The sequence below is a fragment of the Bubalus bubalis genome, chromosome 2 (genome assembly GCF_019923935.1).
Source record: "Bubalus bubalis isolate 160015118507 breed Murrah chromosome 2, NDDB_SH_1, whole genome shotgun sequence".
NCBI classification, from domain to species: domain Eukaryota; kingdom Metazoa; phylum Chordata; class Mammalia; order Artiodactyla; family Bovidae; genus Bubalus; species Bubalus bubalis.
Genome location: NC_059158.1, coordinates 1,388,203 through 1,406,865, shown reverse-complemented (window position 1 = coordinate 1,406,865; position 18,663 = coordinate 1,388,203). Strand labels below are relative to the sequence as shown.

General features: G+C 46.8%; 2 long non-coding RNA genes across 3 annotated transcripts; one reads left to right on the top strand and one right to left on the bottom strand.

Moving 5' to 3' along the window:
* Positions 1-5,742: 5,742 nt before the first annotated feature.
* LOC123328658 lies at positions 5,743-17,267 on the bottom strand. 2 transcript variants are annotated; one of them, XR_006543647.2, is made up of 4 exons: positions 16,670-17,267; positions 15,438-15,509; positions 11,682-11,820; positions 5,743-11,387 (listed from the first exon to the last, which is right to left on the bottom strand). It is a non-coding gene; the product is annotated as an uncharacterized LOC123328658 (long non-coding RNA). The 2 variants fall into 2 exon arrangements; XR_006543646.2 differs by having other exon boundaries at positions 5,743-11,820; positions 16,670-17,254.
* Positions 12,677-15,858, top strand: LOC123464779. Its single transcript, XR_006639831.1, has 3 exons — positions 12,677-12,847; positions 15,031-15,188; positions 15,461-15,858. It is a non-coding gene; the product is annotated as an uncharacterized LOC123464779 (long non-coding RNA).
* Positions 17,268-18,663: the final 1,396 nt, after the last annotated feature.

Genomic DNA, 18,663 nt, shown 5'->3' with positions numbered 1-18,663 from the left:
GCCTTTTCCCTTAGCTAATGGAGTAAATATTGGAGAACTTATCCTTTAAGACACTCTTCGAGAGAAACTCAGCAACCTGGCGGGCATGAGTGGAGGTCCCCGTGTCCCCACGAGGCCTGGCCTGGTGGGCGCATTCCCTCAAAGTGGGCTCCGGTGTGGGGTCTGGCAGCCCGTGTTTTAATAAGACCGCAGGCGATGGTGATGCTGCGGGTCCATGGACCACACTCTTCGTGGCTAGGGTCTCCACATTCATCTCAGAGGAATAAGGAGCACTGAAGGAAAAGTCTGAGCTATTCAAAATAAGGCAAACTTTTACTGCAAGATAACAGGCTTCAGGAAGTGCCCTGAGGTTGGGGGCCTTGGGACATTGTCCCTGGAGGCAGCGTGCACCAGACTCTCTGTATACCCAGGGCCTCGGGTGGAGCAGTGGGCTTGGCCATCCAGCCCCTCAGCCCCCACCCTGCCCCAACCCCTACCTGCAGGCGGGTGTAGAAGCAGCCTGTTTTTAGACACAGGCCAAGGGAGACGACAAGTGTGGAAATGCTTTGCAGGGTAAGTATAAACATCAGGAGGTATTTTTTTTATTATCAAGATTTTGCACAATGTGCTGGGTACCGGAAAAGGAGAAGAGGGCAGCAGAGGATGAGACTGTTGGATGGCACCTCTGACTCTCCCGACGTGAGTTTGAGCAAACTGTGGGAGATACAGAGGAGCCTGGCGTGCTGCAGTCCGTGGGGTCGCAAAGAGTCGGGCACAACTTAGCAACTGAAGAACAACAACTGGGTACCTAGGCACAGCCTTGGGGGTTGTGGAAACGGAAAGAAGCTCAGCTCCTGTTCCAGAAAACTCTGGAGGGCGCTGGAGATCTTTCCCAAGCATTCGTTGAGTGGAAGTCTCGGACTTGAGTGGGGACAGAGGTTCTGCTGACGCTCCCTCTTTGTGTCACTTCATTTTTCCCTGGGCTTGGCCTCCACCTGAAGCATCCCCCAGCCCACATCCCCACCTTGTCCCTTCAAGAGGGGGTTTGCCAAAGCGGCTGGAGTGAGCTGTTTGACTTCCACACACTCATGCTCTCTGCCGACCTCCAGCCAACCTCACCCAGAAGCTCTCATTTGCCACCATCTTGAAACACATGTATTTGCAAATTCGCGCATCTCAACCTTCAGCCTCAAAAATATACAACAGGCTGCCTCCCCGCAATGTTACATTTTCCATCTGCCTATCTCTCTATCCCACTATCCTTCCATCCATCATCAATCTATGGACACGCGTGTGTGTGTTTATCTCCATCTCTGCATCTTTCCTGAAGCTGTACTTTCTCAGTCTGTTGCTGTATGTGATTCATGATGTTATTACATTCTATGTGTACATTCACTTATATGTGCACTGCCTCTTCACTTACTGGTGTGTGCTGACCCAGCCAGGCTCTTGTTGATCTACTATCAATTCAAGCAATGTTTGCTCAGGAGTGAGAACTGCTTGGTTTTTATTTGTTTGTTTGAGTCTCTGATGGGAACTAATCAGAGGACAGAATGACTCTGCCCTTGATGGCTCCTGGATCACGTGCATTCCAGCTTGATCTGACGGTATATCTGGGGAACCGGTGAGCCATAACTGGCCTTCCAAGTCCAACTGTGATCAGAAGACTTTCAACTAGAATCAAAGCAGATGGGAAATTCCAGATCCCATACCTAACGGCAGTTGACCCTGAGAGGTGCACACTTCTGGGACCCTGCTCCTTCTTTAACATTCATTCAACGGCCATTACTGACACCTGCCCTGGGCAAGGACTTTGGCTATGGGGAGACTTAGACACAGAATTGCCTCTGAAGTGCTCACAACTGTGTGTGTGTGCATCCAAGTGGACAATCTGTCCCAGCGTATGCACACGCTTGGGCGCAGTCGTCCGTGTGTGAACAAGGAGAGTAGCCGGGGGAGGACAGATAAACAGCCTTCTTCAAGATCAGTATGTCAGAGAGCAGCAGAGGCAAGCAGGGCACGCTGGGGCTGAGACTGTAGCCTGGGGTGCAGGCAGGGGCGGGGAGTCCAGGGGGGTGAGCCAGCAGAGAGCAGGTCCCGCCCCCAGGTCCCAGCGTGAGACAGAAGCCACACTCTGCTGCCGCCCCCAGCCACACTCACCTTCTGCTAGAATCGGAGCCCCTGGAATATCCCTCTGGGTTTGTCCCCTGGGAAACCGTTCCACGTGGTCTCCACACTCTCGCTTCACATGCCACGGCCATCGTGCAGGACACACACAGAGCCAACTGTGGTCACGCAGGAGAGGAAGAGGGAGGTGGCCTCTCTCTCCCCTGGAGCCACAGCTCTTCGTGAGCGAGGACGGCCCCTGCTTCCCACGTGGAAAGCGATGGCGCGCAGGGAGGCGCAGTGACAAGCATCTGATAAACGCCCCACTCCTCGCGTGTTAATGCAAAGGCATGAAGGCCTGCTTTCTGTGCCAGCGGCTTCAATTCCAGACTCAGGCAGCTAATAAGAAAGGTCTGATGGGCCTGCCTGGATGGATATCCAAATAAGCAATTTCTTACAAACGTGGAACCCAGTGATGGAGGGGACCCACAAGGCGAGGAAAGGAGCCTGAGATAGCATCAGAGATGACTTAATACAGGGGCAGCCGGGCAGAGGTGATCGGCACCCCAGCTTTTGCTAAATTTAACATGACTAGCCAAGTAAGAGAAGTCATTATTGAGAAGACGTGGAAGTCCAGCCAAGAGGTTGGGTGATGGAAAATTAACTGTAGTTGAGACATAAAATTTTACAATGTAGGGATTGTAGAATGATTGGACAGCTTTCATATTTTAAGAATGCAGTTCAATAGACCATCTCTTAGCATTATCCCGAAAGCTTACACTTTTGATTAAAACCATAAAATCCATCTCAGAGATCCAGGAAAGAGTGTGCATACATTAAACCCAAATATTCTACCACCTGAACAACCAGTAGTCTCAGTTTTCCTTCTATCTGTAATTTCATTAAAAGGGTCGTGGCCAAGATACAAGTTTTTATATGTGAACTCTCTGTAGAAAAGAAGTCAGAGATTTTAAAAGATTATTTAAGAATTTACACATAGGATCATTTTCCGAGGATACAAGGTCAGATCCACGCTTAGGCACGGAGCTCAGGAAAATGACCGATGCGCCGTCCTGGGTGTCGCCTGCCTGGAGGGGCTGGAGGCTGACTGAGGACAAGCCTTGCACAGTCCAGGGAGACAGTCCTGTGACATCATGAGCTGACGGGAGGAGCGTGGGGACAGAGGAAGGGGTAGGCGCTGGAGGCAGGCGGCTCGAGGCCTGGCTGAGCTCGTCTCCAGATGTCCCCGTGTGCTTCCGCCTTACCTGCTTCACTCACATCCACACTCCTAACTCCGCCAGGACGGCAAGTGCTCGTGTAATTGCTTGGGGCTGGATGATGAGAGAGCTCTGAGGTTTGGAATTACTTGTGCCAAGATCTGTCACACCAGAGAGCGTTGTGTACTGCGAACAAGAAACCCAGAGGAATAAAAAAACGTAATAAAAAAATAGACGTAGTTATGAGGTGCATAGCACATCCAAATTTCCATGATATGCTAAATAATAAAAATGTTTCTCAAGAAACATCTACCCTAACAGAAAGGAATCAATCAGCCGAGCTCAATTTTTGAGCATTTACTGAGATCCACTTATACTTGAGGTACCGTGAAAACGGATGAGAGGGAAGAGTGAGCCATGCACGGCCACACTGGTGACAACCACATCTTCAATAAATCTAGGAAGACAGCAAGCATCGATCCATGACCTGCCCTGAGCCAGGCGCTGTACTAGACTCTGAGGCTATTAAGTTGGGTAAACACAAAATTCTTATCCTTAGTAACTCATAGGCTGTTTGGTCTATTTTTATTTGCTGCTTTTATAAAACAACAAATTCTTATAGTCCAAAGTCTTCATTTAGTAGAGGAATAAAACTGAAAGATGCTTAAACTTGAGCCCGATCTCTTGGTTCCTCTATTGAGGTCTCAAAGAGTCACACACCACTAAGCAACTAAACAACACAATGAGTAAGAATACACTGACTCAAAGTGTTTTCCTACATTTCAGAAGAGCCTGGCAAACCTGACATCTGCCCACAGATATTGTGCTGTTGCTGAACCTGAGGGAGAGACAGGAAAAACTCAAGGAAAAACTCAACTCATGCCAAGTATCGTGGTAATCACTACTTTTGCTATTGAAAACCCTATACTGAAAAAAAAAATTGATAATTTTTCAGTAAGGCCAGAATATAAGACATTTAAAGCTGAAACTCCAGTACTTTGGCCACCTCATGCGAAGGGTTGACTCATTGGAAAAGACTCTGATGCTGGGAGGGATTGGGGGCAGGAGGAGAAGGGGATGACAGAGGATGACATGGCTGGATGGCATCACTGACTCGATGGACATGAGTCTGGGTAAACTGGGAGTTGGTGATGGACAGGGAGGCCTGGTGTGCTATGATTCATGGGGTCGCAAAGAGTCGGACACGACTGAGCAAGTGAACTGAACTGAACTGTTGTTTATCTCCATGAGTACTTCTGTACCAAATCAAGTAATCAATAATAGTTTAAATTAATGATCTTGTAATCCCACTCCTTGACATATATCCAGAGGAAACCATAATTCAAAAACATGCATGTATCCTGATGTTCACTGAACCACTATTCACAATAGCCAAGACATGAGAGCAGTCTAGATGTCCATCGACAGATGAATGGGTAAAGGAGATGTGGTAGACATAGAGTGGAATACGCCTTGGCCATAAAAAATGAAATACTGCCATTTGTAGCAACAGGGACGGACCTGGAGATAATCACACTCAGTGAACCAAGTCACGCAACAGAAAGACCAGTATCACATGATATCGCTTTTATGTGGAGCCTAAAAAAGTGATACAAATGAACTTATTTACAAAGTAAATAAAGAAGTAGACCCACAGGCATAGAAAAAAACTTACAGTTACCAAAGAGGAAAGTTGGGTGGAGAGGGATGAATTAGGAGATTGGGATGAGCAGATACAGACTATTATGTATGGAATAGACACATAACAAGGACCTGCGGCACGGCACAGGGACTCTACTCCACGTTCTGTAATAACCTTTTAGGGAAAAAATCTGAAAAATAATAGACATATATGTAATGTATGACTGAATTAGTTTGTTGTAAACCTTAAACTAACAGAATATTGTAAATCAACTATACTTCAATGAGATAGTGGCATATCACATATATGCATATGTATTTATAGTAAGTTGTATATATGTGTGTGTGTGTATATGTATACCTTACATATATTCCACAATATTAGCAGAGATGCGAATTATGGTGTTGATGTTGGTTTTCGTGAACGACCTTGGATGTCATCTATGTGCTATTATTGTTATAGGTAGAAAAAACACAATTTTAAAGTGAGTTCTTTTTATAAAGACAAAAAATAATTTATTAAGCACTAACTCTGTCAGACATTATCCTAAGGATTTTGTATGTATTAACTCATTTACTTCCCATAATCACTGTATAAATATTGCTGTTGGACACTGTGTCAGTTATTAAGCTATTACAAACATCAGCTATGAAAAAACTGGGCTTCCCAGGTGGTGCAGTGGTGAAGAATCTGTCTGCCAACGCAGGAGACATAGGAGACCCGGGTTCAATCACTGGGTTGGGAAGGTTGTCTGGAGTAGAAAATGGCAACCCACTCCAGCATCCTTGCCTGGAAAATTCCATGAGCAGAGGAGCCTGGTGGGCTACAGTCCATGGGGTTGCAGAGAGTCGGACACAACCGAACACACACACACACACGAATATATCAGGAGTCTTGAAAACATGCTAAATGAAAGAAGTTCATTACAAAAGACCACGTATTGTACGATTGCACTTATATGAAATACAAAATTTTAGAATAGGCAAATCTTTAAAGACAGGAAGTAGATTAGTGGTTTCCAGGGACGAGGGGGTGGGCAAGTGGAAAGGGGAGTGATGGAACAGGGTTTGCTCTGGAGGCTGATTAAAATGTCTGTGGTGAGAGTTGCACAACTCTGCAAACATACCCCAAGCCACTGAACCGGGCACGTTAAATAGACGGATTTCATGACATGTGAATTATATGTCAACAAACGTGCTTAAAAATATATCGACTATGGTCTCATGATCAGTTACACAGACAGGACCGGTGGCAGCTACACATATTTCTCACACATTGGTTTGATATGTGCATCTGTCCTACATGTTATAGATTTATATGCTTTATATATGTGTGTTCTAGATATTATATAAAGTTACATATTTATAAATTAATTTGTATGTATAAATTATATGTAACTTTTTCTTCTTCTTGCCATGTAGTTGCATAAAACGTGCTTTGTTTAAAACTATGTTTTTAACACTTGAGACAGCATCTATTCCTAAAGCTCACTGTCCACATGGGTTACTTGATCCACCTCCATTCTCCGTGATAGCGCTAAGCCAACAAAGTCGGGGTGCTGGGCTGTCATCTGATATCCACCACAGCTTTCAAAGGAGAAAGGGGACACTTAGAGCAGGTGACTCGTGGGGACCCTGAAGCGGTTTGGAGTCAGGGGCCTCGGCGTTTGCGGAAAAGGCCTGCAGCCTCCGTCTCCCCTCGGCCTTGACGAAGCCGACGCCACGAGAGAAGAGATGCTAGCCCCACCTTACCTTCTCATCCTCCTTCTTCGATCACGTTTCACAGATGACTTCCTGTCACCCAAACGCCTCCTTCTCTCCTTCTGCCAAGTGGAGAATTATTAGGTGTGGGCATACTCAATAGACGGTTGTTCGGTCACCCTTGAAAATGTTCATTTACTGTAATAGGCTCATTATTCTAGGAATGTAATTGGAACCCAGACTGTTATGACCTCAGGAAATAGAATGTAGCAAAGCTATGCAGAAATATTAACTTTGCCCCCAAACAGGGCAGTGCTTTCCCTGGAGAAAGTGGAGAATCCATCACCCACCCTCCTCTCCCCTCCCAAACTCAGTGATGGTTGGCTCTTTGGGGAACTTAGAAGGCTTCTAGTCAAAAATCCTTAAGGGACCCATGGAGAAACTGAAGCCTACTAACTGAAAAAAATAGAACTTTTACTGTCCCAGACGATTTTCTCTAGTGACCCCTAAGATTTGGAATAGCCAAGAACTAAACAAGAAAGACCTCGTGTGCACCAAGGCATGAGGGGCATCAGGCAGCATGGACGTTGTGTGAAGTTACCTGTAACCAGGTGTTAAGGTCAGTACTGAATGCATTTTAAACGGCAAAGAAAAATTAAGAGGGAGGGTGAAAATCAAAGTCCCTATTAAAGGCCTACATAAAATGAGGGGATTAGACAAGATGACAAGCTCTGACACTTTACTTCATGATGTCTATTATTCTTTTAAAAATTATTAATAAAATGAGTTCAATATAAATGCAATACACATTCAAGCAGCCACTGCAGGAATCTGGTTTGATATTAATGATTTAGACTGGAATCTGTTCAACAAACGGGCTTAAAATAATTAGAAATGTAATTAGAAATGTTATACCCTTAGTGGGAGAAATGCTTGGACTAATCTGAGACCTTATTTCTAAGCTTCAGCATAGCTCTATTCCAGAGACCTCATTTGAGGTTGGTTCCCTTTTTGGAGTAAAGTTTTATGGCCTCACATGGCTTTATAAGAAGGCCTTCATTATATGCACACACACATACATATGAGCCATGTTTGAAATTTCTAATTTCAGACTCTGAACAAAGAAACTATTTTGTAGTATAATAACACATATTTACTCTTATTAAAATGGAAGGGTTATTATAAGTTTTACAACATTAAAAATGCGATGGGATTTTTAGATCCAAAATAATGCACAGCATTTAACATTTTTCAGTTGGCTTAAAAACACAGAGTGCAGACCAACAATCCAAGAGAAAAACGGGCAAAGGAAAAGACGATAATTACGTCTTGAAGTTACGAAATACAGAAGACAAAAAGAGATGCTCACTGTATTTAGAGTAAGAAAAATGCAAATTAAAGCTGTACTGAGATGTCGTTTTCAGGCATCATGTTGGCAAAGCTCTGACAGATGTCAGCGCCTTCCACTGGGAGGCTGCAGGGGAAGAGGCCCGCGTGCCTTGCTGGGAGGCTGCAGGGGAAGAGGCCCGCGTGCCTTGCGCGTGGGAGGCTGCAGGGAAAGAAGGCCCGCATGCCTTGCACATGGGAGGCTGCAGGGAAAGAAGGCCCGCATGCCTTGCGCGTGGGAGGCTGCAGGGAAAGAAGGCCCGCATGCCTTGCGCGTGGGAGCGAGTACTCCTGCGGGCCCTGCTATGGTCTGTCTGTCAATGACCGTCAGACCTATCACGCGTATTACCCCTTAACCCGTTGCTCCCCTTCTCTAACTTTATCCTACAGAGTTGCACACCTGCAAAATGACACGTAAACAAGGCTTTCCACTGCAGCATTGTTTACAACAGCAAAACCCGGACACACTCCGGATTTCCATTAGCAGAAGCGATTTACAGTATGGAACATGCAGTCATTAGAGAACAATGAGGAGTCTTTCTATATATTGGAATGCAAAAATCTCCAGGTCTATAGTTCTGTGTAAAAGGCAAGCTGAAAAAGCTGAGAGTATTGTGCAATCATTTTGTGTAACAATGAAAGGAGAGATTAAACGTATATAGTTGCGTTTGTTAGTATTTGTACTTTAAAAGTCTGGGAAAATGCAAAGAAACAAGCAGAAGTTTAATGGGAGTGAGGCGGATGGCCGCACCGAGCTCTGCCCAGGCACCGAGCGTGGGGCTCCCTCTGTCCCACAGCCTCACCAGCACCTCTTGTCTTCTGCCTTTTCTCAGCGGTCACTGTAACAGGTGTGAGGTGACACGGCTTCATGGTTTTGATTTGCTTCTCCCTGACGATGAGTGACGTTCGGCATCTTTTCATGTATCTTTTGACCATTTGTATGTCTTCTTTGAAAAAAATGCCTATTCAAGTCCTTTGTCCATTTTTAAATTGAGTTACTTGGTTTTTCACTATTGAGTTGTGTGAGTTCCTTATATATGTTGGATATTATCTCATTATCAAATGTGTGGTTTGCAAATGTTTTCTCCCATTTTCTGATGCTATAAAAACCTTGTTCCTCGTAACTGTCCTCTTTCCCAGCTTAATTTTTGGTCTAGTGCCAATTACTGTCTGGCAGTCATATATTTCAGGTATTTTTAATTGCCTGTGATATAAGCTTCATGATATAAGCTTCAAGAGGACATTCATTCACGCATTCATAGAACCACCTGGCCCTCCCTGGCTGCCGTGCAGGTACGAGTTCCAAGGTCTCGTGTTGATACACACCCACCATGTAAGAAAGTTCAGCCGATGGGTCCCAGGCCAAAGATGTGCCAGTCTCAGTCGTGCCGACTGTTATAACACGTTCCTCTCTCCTTCCAGATTCCCCCGCTGGGCTTTCCAAGCCTGGCCTGCGCCTCTGCAGAACATGTCAGGGCCCAGACGCTGCTCTGAGCTCATCTGATCTGCAGATAGGAGACCTGTCAGAGGTGGATTTTGTTGCCTTTGCAAAATACGAGACGGGAAAGAGTGGCACAGAGTGAAGGAAAAAGAAACAGTAAATGAGCAGAAAACTCTGAAGGGTGAGAAGTGGAGCATTGCAGACACACACATGTGCACGCGCACACATGTGTAGACACACACGTGCACACACATGTGCACACACATGTGCACACACATGCATATGCGCACACACATGTGTGTGCACACGCTGTGTAGACACACACACACTAAAGGGAAAGGCTGAAGGTGACAAGTGGAGCATGTAGGCACACACACCAGAAGGAAAACCCTAAACGACACATAGTCACACAATGAGGGAAACGCTGAGTGTCACACTCTATATCCTAAAATCAGAGAATATCTGTTTTTTAAAAATGATTTATTAATAGTCACAAAAATGGACTCTAGTCAGCCAGAAAGAAGACCTCCATTCATATCTTTTGAAAAGCAAAAATAACCTTTTCTGATCATAAAGCAATAAAATGAAAAATTAATAATAAAAGTAGAAACTAGGAAACAAGCCTACCATCTAGAAATATTTTTAAACCTTTAAATTCTTCTGTTACTGAAAAATCAAAATCAAGATAGCAGAATATCTGTTAAAAACAAATGAAAACAATTTTTTCAGTAGGAAAACAGTAATAACAATAAGGAAATAAAAGCGTTGGTTTTAGTAAAACTCACATCAAAATCCATTGGAATGTCCCTCTGTATAGCCCAGGGAACTATATTCAGAGTCCAGTAATAAATCAAAATGGAAAGGAATATAAAAGGAATGTATGTATGTGCATAACTGAGCCGTTTTGATATGCAGCAGAAATCAACGCAACGTTGTAAATCAGCTCCACTTCAATTTTAAAAAAGAAATTGAAATGATGAGGGGAGAAATGCAAACACAAAAAACAGCAGTGGGCTCTTATGGTGCTGAAAACACGAGCAAAGAGACACAGGCTGTGAGCAGTGATTCCGGCTCTGAGCTCCTGGAGGGTGTAGCCCCTCCCTTCACTGACTGCCCCCTGCCTCAGCCTGGTCCTTGCAGGCTCCGTCCAGGAAGTGGTGGTTGGTTTAGTCACTAAGTCGTGTCCGACTCTGCGACCCCATGGACTGTAGCCCACCAGGCTCCTCCATCCATGGGATGGAGTGGGTGGCCATTCCTTTCTCCAGGGGATCTTCCCGACCCAGGAATCGAGCCCGGGTCTCCTGCACTGCAGGCAGGTTCTTTACCACTGAGCCGCCAGGAAGCCCCGTCCAGGAAGTAGGTCCCAGCTCTCCGCCCCCGCCCCTGCTGCTCCCCTCTCTCCGGGGGCGATTGCCGAAGGCAATCGCGTCTCAGGAAAGAGGGTACAGCAGGCCTGCTCCTCATGCCCGCCCTACAGAGAGCAGGATCATGGTCGTTCATGTGTGACGTGGGCGAGGGTGTTCTCGGAGTCAAAGAAAATACCCAGAGTTGTGACCCCAAGGGCAGGGTTAGCAGGAGACATTTCTGAAGTGATGGCTCTGAGTTGGGGCCCCCGAGTACCGAGTTTCCCGTATCCCCCAGGCAGACCCCATAGATGCCTCGGTCAGCCAGGCTCCACACAGGAAGCAGATGGCTCACCTGGAAAGCTTTTATTTACAGAAGTTTGGGCGAGTTAGCATTAGCGTTAGTCACCCGGTCGTGTCCGACTCTGCGACCACATGGACTATAGCCCGCCAGGCTCCTCTGGAGAGGGTTGCCATTTCCTTCTCCAGGGATCTTCCTGACCCAGGGATCAAGCATGGGTCTCCTGCGCTGCAGGCGGATTCTGTACCACTGAGCCAGCAGGGAAGTCCAGGCTAGGGGTGGCCAGGTGGCCCAGTAGCAACACGGAAAACCATCAGCACTCTCACCCGAAGGCAAAGGCAGCAGTGCTCCCGTGGGGCCCAGGCCTGCAGACCCAGAGCAGGGGCACGAGCTTCCGCCCTCTCTCTGCCCCACCCTCTGGTCCCACGGGTGTTGTCCAATGATCACACCCACTGGATGCCAACCCGCCTGGGCACAGCGTGGGCTGAGCAGGACGGAGAAGAGATCCGGGCTCAGCGGCCAATGCTGCACAGCCGGTTCAGCCGCCACCTGCCCCTCAGGCTCACCTGCCACCGTGGACAGCCTCCTCTTCCTTCAGAGAGGATCCCCTGCGGGAAGCTCGTCCCGAGTCCACACCGACCTCTTGTTTGTGAACACTGATGGAGTTTGCTCTCTTCCCACATGGGAACCAAAGTCCCGGAGAAGCTGAAATGTGATAATGTGTCAAAAAGTCACCTAAAACTTCTCAGACAGTAATGAAAGTAAAAAAACAAAAAGCAGGAAGGCATTTTCTACAGGGTAATTATTTGGAGAAAAAAATTAAAAATCAGTGTTTTCATGCTGATGCTGCTAAGTCGCTTTAGTCGTGTCTGACTCTGTGTGACCCCATAGATGGCATGATGTGCTCACAAGAGCAAAAATGTACTCGGTGATAAATTCCATCAATCTGTCACACAGATTTGTGTTCCCTGAAGACATCACAGGCTCACAAGCTTAACAAATGGGGTTTGTGAAGGTATTTGTACAGCTGTAAAGAACCAGGCAAATATAAGTTTATAGTATTATATTCAAACAATACAATCTATTATTATTGTTATAATACATATTACTAAGCATGCATTAAATTTATATTACAGATTCACAAGAAATTACTTAGTTTACTTTTTTTATTAAACAACTACTTATTAAGTACCTGTCATGGTACTTAAGGCTCCAGAATTACAAACCTGAAAAGCCCAGTCCCTAGAATTTATGCTCTGGGAAGCACAGGGCGCAGTAAGCTGTTGGCAGTGGGTCTAGTCTAGCGCACTGTCTGTCTATTTATAGCCTGTGAGCTAAGAGTCGCTTTTACAGTTGTAAATGGTTTTGAAAAATGAGAAGAATAATATTTCATGTCAAAATTAGATGAAATGCGAATTTTAATGTCCTCGAATAAAGTTTTATTGGAACACGGCCACACCACTTGTTTGCCTGTGGGTGTGGCCTCTCTGCAGTTGAATAGTTGAGGCAAAGACCGTGTAGCCCACAAGGTCTAAAGTATTATCGTTATAAAACTCATTCTCTGGCCTTTACAGAGCAATGCTGCTGAGCCCTGGTCCGGGGAGGTTACCTGGAGATACAGGACATTTGCATGGCTGATGGACCCAACGCCTTCCAGAAGAGTGCTTAGTGCTTGGCTTTGCCCAGCCCAAGAGAGCAAGGGTCTCCTCAAGGAGAAAGCACCAGAGAGAATGTAAGTAAATTAAAGCTGCGCGTTCTGAAAGTGTGTGCGAATGTGTGTCTGCCTGTAGAAGCTGGGTGTACGTGGGGCTCGCACGTTTGCTTTAGGTGGTGTGTGTGTGCCTGTATGTGTGCGTGTGTGATACACAAGTGCATCTTGCCAGGAAAAGGAGGAGGTGGGAAGGAACAGGGTCCACCAGCCGCAGGACGCGGCACCGCTGCCCCGGGACTTCAGGGCAGGTGGGGCGGGGCAGCTTTCCAGAGAAGGAGAATCTTGAGTCTTGAGGGCGGGGACCTTCAGAGGGGTGCCCCCTCCATCTCTCCATCCACGGCAGGACGGCCAACCTCTCACCACATGCCAGTTCTCCATGTGTGTTCACGTTGACCTTGAGTGCTTTTTTAGGGGAAGCTGAAGAGTGGTTTACGCGTGGAGGCCTGAGAGACGGGCTGCAGACTCCGGCAGGCGCGTTAGTCAGTTTCCCTGTGACAGTCTGAATCCTATTGGCTTCCTAACATTACTCTTCAGAGAACTTTTATTCTTGAAAAACAGCAAATTGTTCATCTCTGGAACACTAGATAGGTCTGTGACTCTGAGAGCATTTTGAAAATTATAAATGATAAGGAAACTCTGGGCCAAATTTTTTATATGACGCTCCAAGAATTATGCAGGATGGGAATCTGACCCTTTGAGAGTTAAAAATGTTTCTGGAGACAGAGAAGACTTCACGCACTAGAGCGAAAGTGCCTTAAATCATATCGATGGTGCAATTATCTCTCGGCAAAGATCCTCGGAGTTGAAGTTCAAGCTGGGGGTCAGGAGGATGGCTGGGGGAAACAGGGTCCCCCTTGTTAAAATAAAGCAATTAGTTTAATATATACTATCGGGGAAGGAGAGCAGGGAGGGAAATTCCCCTTGTCAAATGCTGAACATTGAGAGCATCGCTTACAGCAGAAGTAATAAGGCACTCTTCATGAAAAAGTTGGCCCTATACCATGCTTAAATGCAAACATGTGCGTCCTTTCTAGCTTTAATTCATTTAAACTTCTGTTAACCGGGAATATTTTTATGTGCATTCTGTCGTTCCCTTTCTTACTTGAACAAAAATGTGTCAGGGGACAGGAATGGTGCCCAGGGTTGCAAACGCATTCAGACACCATAAAATATTTAACAGCTCTTTCTGGTACAGTTAAGCCCCACCGAATGGCTAAACAAACTTTAATTTACAATTCAAGGGCTGAAGCATTCAAAGGGCCATACGATTTTGCTGCTGCTAATTTATATCTCTCAGAGACAAGAAATCTAAAATGAGTCATTTCAAAGTTCCCAAACCCACATTCCTTCTTATGAAATACAGATCTTTATTTCCACGAGATTGCATTCTTTGCCACAGAGAAGGGCAGCATTGCTCTGATAGCTTTAAAGTTCTGTGCTGTCTATAGAGATCTCAGAGAAAGGATTCTTGCTTCTCCTTCTTCAGATAGTGACTTGTAAGCAAGCTGACTTCTCCCCTGGCATACTCCAACCTGATTGGACAAAGGAAGCCCTATGGCCCGGAAGAGGAACTTTTTAAAAACTATTCTTTAAAACAAAAATGATTTTTTTCCCCATAAATATTTCTTTTTAATTTAGAGGACTAGAACCAGTTTGTTTTGGGCCTTTCTGCTGAAAATTTGTCTCATTTAAGAGGCAGTTAGGATCTTTACTGTATGTATGAATTTGTGTAATTTCATTTTGGATAGGGATAAGCTTCTGCTTCTGATAGAAGCCCAGAGTTTCATCTGGTTCCTCAGAAAAAAAAAAAGAATAAATAAGCCTCAAAAATGTGATAGGTGATTTGAACCCAACTGGGATCCAGAGTTTGTTTTGGTCTCATACAATGAGTGAAATAAATTAGCTTTTGCAATGATACACCTGGGTGATTCTCAAAAATATCATCCTGAGTTTTCACTCACCCAAAAGAAGATCTACTGTGTGACTCCATTTATCTGAAGCCCTTGAACAGGCCAAGTCAAAAGCTGGACGAGAAGCTGTCTGACTGTGAAGGGGGAAATCAGGGACTCTCCTGTTTTATGTCTTGATGGGGTTTTGACAGGTGGAGAGATATACGAGAAGACGCCTGCAGGAGACTGTTAATAGTAGGCTCAAGGTCCCGGCTAGACAGGCGTTCTGGTTAAACCCTTCTGACTCATTCATAGTAACGACGTGGGGGAAAGGCGACAAGAACCACCACAGCATCAGGCCGGGGACACAGTTTAGGCTGCCGCTGTCCCTGCTCAGAGCAGCTCACACAGGTGGTCACTGCGCTCACACAAGATCCCTACTCTCAACTTACCACTTACGTGTTGGAACAAAGGTATGTGTTTCCTATGCATTATCTTGAACAGTGTGAAAGTCCTCACAAAGCTACTCAAAAGTCTCACGGTCCCCTTCCTCTAATACAGAAGCCATAGAATTTATGCAGTGCGGGTAGATAAAAGAGCCAGTCCTGGGCTCTGAGACGTCAGTGGGCCTCCGAGGACAGAGTGTCCCGCAAAGCTTTTTAGAGAGGAAAGGTCTGGGAGGTCTGCCTGTTTCAGGGTTTCACCCTTTCCCCTTCACTCACCTTTCTTCCTGCCTGGAATACAGGGCCTGGAGGTGCAGCAGCCCTCTCGCCACCATGAGGATGAAGACATGCCTGCAGAAGATACCAGAGCAGGAAGGTAGAGGGAGCCTGGGGAGCAGCCTGGTTTCGACCACACTAAGATTTCTTTAATCTGACACAGATAAAGTCCTTCTTTTTTAAACATCTTCAGGTTTTGTATTGCATTCAGTCAAACACATGCCTAATATTCATGGCACCTTAGGTCTTAACTTTCACTGACTTCAGCAAGGGGTACAGCAAGTTGAGCACAACTAGGGTGGAGGCAGGGCAGAGAAGGCAATGGCACCCCACTCCAATATTCCTGCCTGGAAAATCCCATGGACGGAGAAGCCTGGTAGGTTGCAATCCATGGGGTCGCTGAGGGTTGGACAGGACTAAGCAACTTCACTTTCATTTTTCACTTTCATGCATTGGAGAAGGAAATGGCAACCCACTCCAGTGTTCTTGCCTGGAGAATCCCAGGGACGGAGAGCCTGGTGGGCTGCCGTCTATGGGGTCGCACAGAGTCGGACACGACTGAAGTGACTTAGCAGCAGTAGCAGCAGCAGGGTGGAAGCAGGGTGAAACACCCCCCAACAAGCACACACAGAGACGCAGACTGAGAGGGTCAGGAAGGCTGGGGGGTTGGGGCGGGGGGCACACAAGCCAGTCACCACGTCTCCCTCTTCCTCCTCTACCTCCTTGACACTGTTGTACTGAATCTGGGTAAAAAAGCACAAGGGCAAGCTTGAGTGAAGAGGGGCTGCCAGAGAGCTTGATGCCACGGCCCTGGAGACATCACAGAATGGACAGGGGACTCTGTTGCCAAACAGAAAGGCCTGAAGCTCTGCAGAGTGTGTCTGATTATGTCTAAGGACCCCAGGCGTTTCCACATCCCGTGTCTGCAGCTATCCCTCCACTCCCAGCAGAGCCTCCTCCTCACAGCCAAGGTCTGGGGGCCTCCAGATGCCAGGGGCCCCGGGGCAGCTTCCAGGAAGGGTAGCCCAGGACGTCTTGGTGATGGTGGTTGGGTGTGAGTGGCAGCTACTTTGGGGCTGGGGGTCACCAGGCTGCAGGAAACTGGAATGACTGAGTCATTCTACAGACGTGGCTGCTCCTTGCCAACCTAGGTTCCCAGACCAGCTTCAGATAGAATAACTTGAGCAGGGTGAATTCACACTCCATGAAAACAGACGGGAGACACAGATCTATACCTTTTCCTCATATTCCCAGAAACGGCGGCTTCCTGCCCACGGCACATGCAAACCTTTAATCTGCTAGAGTTTGAGAAAGGATGAGTTCTCTCAGCACTGGGATGTAGACCTGCAGATAACGGCTGTCCACAGCGTCTAACTCGGCACCACTGTGTCTCTCTGACACTGTTTAAACCTCTCTCTTTGGCTGGCAGGGCAGCTCCCAGCACCGGGAACACGGAGTAAGACTGCCAGGCTGCCCCCTTCCTGCTGTCCACGTGGTGAGTTTCACGGGACACTCGCTTATTACAAAACTTGAAAAATATTGTAAACATCTCTGAAAGCCAAACCTCACCCCGGCTCAACAGCTAACGTGATGTGAGTGGCCTCGGAGTTTATAAACCTGGAAGTCACATTCAGTCACTGGCAGGAAGCGGAGTTTACTTTCGTGGCCAGATCTGTTTTCTGCTTATGACAGGATTTTTTAAATTGCTGGTGAAAATCGCTGTGGCACAGATGGAAGATTACCAGGCAGACGCTGACCGTTTCACTTCCAGCTGACAGCTTTGCTCCCTTTTGTTTTTGAACATAGTGGCGTTAAAAAAAGAAAGAAAGAAAGAGAAAGGAAATTGTATTTCCTACTGTTAGAGCCCTTGTCCTGTCCTGATTACGTGAAAGGTTTGAAACGAGCCTTCCTACCTCCACAGCGCACCGGTCAGGCACGCGTGACCGTGGCGAGGTTCCGAGTCCCTGGTTTAAGGCACTGTTGCTGGAGCCCTGACCTACGTTCTTGGCCTGATGGGCGTCGCAGCCGGACCCTGGGTGTCTCCACGGCTGACGCATCAGACTCACGTGGAGACGCATCAGACTAACATGGAGACGCTCAGCACAGCCGGACGCAGACCCCTGGGCGTGTGATGCAGGCCCCCCTGAGCGCTGACGCCCAGAACCCTGTGGGCAGGGCTTTTGTTAAGTCCTGTGTCACCCACATAAGCCCGACATTCTGCCAGCCATTCCCAGCAAGATGTTAAATGCGAAGAAACACTGTCTGACATGCCAGGTTTTTTCATGAGAAAAGCAATTAAAATAGATTTTCCTGGGGTCTCTGTAAAATGCAAAAGGGGACCCTGTTAATTAAAAACAAACAAACAGACATAAAAGCAGACGAAGGACTCCAGAAAGTCTCCTTTCCAATCGCTCTTTTTTTCTTTTTCACGTCTTTTCACGGCTCCATCACATGTCAGCATTGGTCAGTCTCAGCTTGAGGCTCGCCTTTCCCCTGCCCACCCACCCCTTTCCCCCCGGAAACTCTGGAAGTCAGCCCCCCTCTCTGGGTTCTCTGCCTTTGCCATGCATTCACTGCTGGCACCTGCCCAGCAGAGCTTTGGAAGTGGAGGATGTTAAGACAACATTTCCCTCACTGCGTAGGGCAGTGGGGGGCAGGTATTGATGCAGATAGAAATTCCACAGTTTTGGGGAAAATAGAAATGCTCAAAATGCCTCCTTGGCCAAATGCCAACTTTTTTCTAGGTGACCAGAACTTATAAGAAGTCCCAGGATGGATGGACTGAAGTCCATTCCTTCATCCAGCAACACAGGGGGTGTGTCTGCAGGAAGGTCCAGGGGAAAGGTCCCCACCCTTCTAGATCTGACCCAGAGCTTCGCACAACTGCCCTCGACAGCCAGGAACAAACCAGAACCACCACCACCAAGGCCTGGGCACAGCTGTTGTCCAGACCATTCACACGTCTTAACTGCCCATTTGTTAAACTTTCTCAGCTGGACTAAAATAGCTTATTTATAGCCCTGTATAGGACTCAGAAAAGACGGGACTTTTCTTGGAGGTAATCCACAGCCTGCAGAAAACCCACAATGGGCTGAATCTGTGTGTGTGTGTGTGTGTGTGTGTATGTGTTTGCCACTGGAATATACCAGACCCCCGCCCCCGCCAAGAGGGTTCCTCCAGCAAATGACCTGGGCAGTCGCGTGCTTGTTTTGTGCCTCCAAAGTCTGAT